The sequence below is a fragment of the Triticum dicoccoides genome, chromosome 7A (assembly GCF_002162155.2).
Source record: "Triticum dicoccoides isolate Atlit2015 ecotype Zavitan chromosome 7A, WEW_v2.0, whole genome shotgun sequence".
NCBI lineage: Eukaryota > Viridiplantae > Streptophyta > Magnoliopsida > Poales > Poaceae > Triticum > Triticum dicoccoides.
Window position 1 is genome coordinate 645,390,112 of NC_041392.1, and position 5,039 is coordinate 645,395,150.

The window sequence follows — 5,039 nt, forward strand, 5'->3', positions numbered from 1 at the left end:
TGGATGGAGTCTTCCTAAACCTCTCCCTCTCTCCTTGCTGGATCAAGGCGTGGGAGACGTCACCGGGCTGTACGTGTGTTGAACGCGGAGGTGCCGTGCGTTCGGCACTTGATCATCGGTGATTTGAATCACGACGAGTACGACTCCATCAACCCCGTTCACTTGAACGCTTCCGCTTAGCGATCTACAAGGGTATGTAGATGCACTCTCCTTCTACTCGTAGCTGGTTTCTCCATAGATAGATCTTGGTGACACGTAGGAAAATTTTGAATTTCTGCTACGTTCCCCAACAGAAGTTGCCAAGAATCCTGATGCACACACTTATGTTGGTGCTAGCAAGCAAAGAATACACTCCAATTATCTTTGAATCTTTTAAAAATTAATATGAGAGATCCATGGCTGCATGCGCTAGAGTGTTGGATGGAAATAACAAAATTGGGGTTGCTATTGGGAGTTTGCATGGTGATTTAGAATTTGAGGAGGAGCACATAGTGATTGGTGATCCTTTGACCAAAACAGTGTCATGTAGTTGTGGAATGTTCAGTAGGACAAGAATATTGTGTGGACATGGTCTCAAAGTTCTTGACTTGATGAATATAAAGACATTACCAACACATTATCTCTTAAAGAGATGGACTAGAGAAGCACGCAACGGAAGCATACAAGATAGACAAGGAAGGAATGTGGTAGAGAATCCAAAGTTTGATACTCAACTTTGGTACAGGGGGTATCTGTTGGGGAACGTAGTAATTTCAAAAAAATTCCTACGCACACACAAGATCATGGTGATGCATAGCAACAAGAGGGGAGAGTGTGTCCACGTACCCTCGTAGACCGAAAGCGGAAGCGTTAGCACAACGCGGTTGATGTAGTCGTATGTCTTCACGATCTGACCGATCAAGCACCGAACGCACGACACCTCCAAGTTCTCCACACGTTCAACTCGATGACGTCTCTCGAACTCCGATCCAGCCGAGCTTTGAGGGAGGTTTCCATCGGCACGACGGCGTGGTCATGATAATGATGTTCTACCGACACAGGGCTTCGCCTAAGCACCGCTACGATATGACCGAGGTGGATTATGGTGGAGGGGGGCACCGCACACGGCTAAAAGATCTAAGAGATCAATTGTTGTGTCTATGGGGTGCCCCCTCCTCCATATATAAAGGAGGGAAGGAGGAGGGGGTCGGCCAAGAGGAGGAGGCGCGCCCAAGGGGGGCAATCCTACTCCAAGCAGGTTTTGCCACCCTTTCCTATTCCAACTAGGAGAAGGGGGAGGAGGAGGTGGAGAGAAGGAAGGAGAAGGGGGGCCGCCACCCCTTCCCTTTCCCAATTCAGATTTGGGCAAGGGGGGCCGCACGCCACCTCCTGCTGCCTCTCCTCTTCCACCACTTTGGGCCCATGAGGCCTAATAACCCCCCGGGGGGGGGTCCGGTAACCCCCCGGTACTCCGGTATCTATCCGATAACCCCCGGAACCATTCCGGTGTCCGAATATAGTCGTCCAATATATCAATCTTCATGTCTCGACCATTTCGAGACTCCTCGTCATGTCCGTGATCACATCCAGGACTCCGAACTACCTTCGGTACATCAAAACACATAAACTCATAATATAACCGTCATCGAACTTCAAGCGTGCGGACCCTACGGGTTCGAGAACTATGTAGACATGACCGAGACATGTCTCCGGTCAATAACCAATAGCGGAACCTGGATGCTCATATTGGCTCCTACATATTCTATGAAGATCTTTATCGGTCAAACCGCATAACAACATACGTTGTTCCCTTTGTCATCGCTATGTTACTTGCCCGAGATTCGATCGTCTGTATCTCACTACAAGAAATATGTCAACTTGTGACCACCACTATTAGTCACTGAATGGTCACAAATTTCCATTTGTGACCTTTTTGTGACCAAAAACATAAGGTCAAAAGCTGGCCGTCGTAAACTGACTATAGCGACCTTTCTTCTGGAATGGTCGTAGACGTTTATGACCAAAATACGTCTACTGTGGCGTTTTGGTCACTAGCAACCTCCCCAGGCCACGTAGGCATCCAGCGTGGCAATCTGACGTGGCACAAGATTCAGCCCGGTCCAATTCGATTTACTACATGGGCCTAGCCCAACAATTCGGCCTATTTGTGTTTTTTCTCATATTAATTTTGGCTAGGTAGATGGGCCAAGCCCAACAATTAAGCCTTCTCATTTTTGGGCCTAGGCCTTTTATTTTCTTGGCCTTCAGCTTTTCACAATTGATTTTTAAGCGATTTTGTTCATTTTCCTGAATTGTTTGATTTGTGCCTTTTTAGGGCCCAAATAGTATTTGTTTCATTTTGATGTATCAGCAATTAATGATCTGATCCTAAAAAAACAATAAATAATCAACATTTCCAATATTTCAATCACACAAATTTTCATAAATGGCGACCAATATGAGTATATTATATATATTAAAATCATGTGCTAGTTCACATCATCCAGGAATTTAGAACACCCAGGAAGTGTAAACACCCAGGAACATCCAGAAACATCTCTGAAGTAAACACCCAGTAACACCCAGGAACATCTATGAAGTAAACACCCAGGAACATAAAACACCCAGGAAGATAAAACTAGCTACAAAGATGAAGTGTTCCCTTCTTCGAACTTCTTCAGCCTAGAGCTCCTGTAGAAGAGAGGAAATTATGTTATCATGGCTGCCAATGAAAGCAATATATTCTAGCATAAACAAGTAGGAAAAGAATAATGAACAGAATAATAAACAGATACACAAGCAGCTAGGAGTATGGATAACAAAATAATGAAGTATGGATAACCATAGCAACACTAGTATACTGTTGCTGAGGAATTAGTATAATGAACAGAACTTCCTGAAGTATACTACTGCTACTGCTAAGTTTGCATCAGTTTAGAGATCTTATAGAATAATTTTTTTATGCCTGGAATGCATCAGCTTGCATCAGTTTGTACAATACTAGAAAGGGCATATAAAACAACAGAATTGCATAGGGCAAATAAAACGCGTTAACCTGCTATTGCTCTACACTTCAACATGGATAATAAATCTAACATCGATGGTTGGCATCATCCTTGCGTTGGCTAGTTAAAACTAAGAGCAGCAGAGCAGATATGTGTATTACGCAGACAAATAGGGGTGCTCCTGTTGGGTTGCAACATGAAAGAGCCATGTTTATTACTGCTAAAAAATACTTAGAGACCTCAACAAATTATTATCAAAGGAATGGTAACAAATCTAAGGGTTTATTTTTGGCAAACTATCCAAGGTTGAGAAATGAAAAAATGCAAAAAAACGTCGATCTGCTGTAGTTGTTTAACCATCACCACACTAACGAACATGTGTTCAAGAGAGTCGTTTGATCCAAAGAATTGAAGACAAATAAATGAAAGAGAAAATTTTCAATTCTATTCAAAAGTATAGTCCAAGCTATATCTGACTTCTGATGAAATGCATAGGTCCAGCCGATGACTACACATCAGCAGCTACTTCAGACATTGGCTGGAGAAATGCTTATCTTTTTTATTCTTCAATGACGTAAAAAGAAATGACAACACAGCACCAACAACAGTAGACTCTCACAGCCAACTAATATACTAGGACTACATCAACCAAGCATTAGTTTTAAAAAAGCTCGGTTTAAGATACTTCAACAACGTAAATCCCAGTAGCATCTCCTTGTAACATCATATGCTCAGCTGACAAATGATTCACATGCAACTCCTCTACATTATATCAAACCAACACAGAGAGCTGCATCTCTAGATGAGGAACAAAAAAACGTTGATAGCATGCTAGGCATCAGTTTTAAAAAGCTCAATTTTAGATCATCAAAGACCGGAAAGGCCACAGCGGTCTAAATGTTTCACATCCTCTGCCCAGCACAACATCATCATCGTCACGGAAATTCCCTAAACAGTCTGACTTCTCAAATGGCAGATTCACCTTCCGAACCATGTAGGAGAAAAACATCAAGACCATGGAATCAACAGGTAATTGTACCTTGAGAAGCAGAGCATGCGCCTCAGACGATCACGGGAGCACGATCCCGCCGCATTGCCTTGCTGCTGGCCTCATCGGCGCTTCACCATTGGCCAGAGGAGGAGCAGCCAGAGAGTCCAAGACTGTAAATGCCAAAGAGAGCAGCGAGTAAAATGAACTGGATTTTTCTGCCGCTAAATGAATGCTATATACCTATGCTGCTACTAAATGGTGCTTGTGCATAACTGAATTTTGCAGCTGGCACTGAAAGTTGACAGACAACTATTGCACTAAACTTTGCTGCTACTAGTATGTGATTTTCAAATGAGCTTATGTAAAAACATTGCTTGCGCATGTCCAACTAGAAAGGACACGGCAGATACAGCTATGTGAGCTAGCCTGATAGGTAGTTCAAGCAACTTGATTCAGTGAACTGGGAATGATCTAAGACGGACAATAAGAATGGAAAGCAAACATTGAACCCCACGTTGATCTGAAACTTTGGGATTCAAGCAAGAAGTCGCAAACGTGCAACCAAAATGCTCCTGTCAACATTATTATTCAAGGTAACATGCCATCAGCATCAGGAACACTGCTCAATGATTTGTATGTGGCATAGACATGATCCAGTTATCATGATACAATGACCATCTTGTAAAATGAAAGGCATGTGCTGCTCATTACAATTATTTTAAGCTGAGTGTTTCTTTCTTCTCTTTTATTTATGCAAGCGGAGATGTAGCAGGCAGGGAGGCAGGGAGCCATCACATATGCATGTATGTATGAAGCAGAACATGAAAAGAGCGACATATAATTAACTTGATTGACATGACATGGCAGGGTGTTTTTGTAGCCGATGCCAAACAGCACCATCGCCACCACCATTGCATGGAAGCATCAAAAAAGAGGAGCCTGGCACGATGAACCCCTTGTACAGAATCAAATCCTGCTGCACAAGGACAAGAGAAATAAGAAGATAATACGAAAGTTGTTAAACAAAATCATAGGATGCCATCACGTAGTCCAGACAAATTGAA

At 42.9% G+C, this 5,039-nt stretch overlaps 1 pseudogene; it reads right to left on the bottom strand.

Moving 5' to 3' along the window:
* Nucleotides 1–3,816: 3,816 nt before the first annotated feature.
* Nucleotides 3,817–3,901, bottom strand: LOC119334821 (annotated as a pseudogene).
* Nucleotides 3,902–5,039: the final 1,138 nt, after the last annotated feature.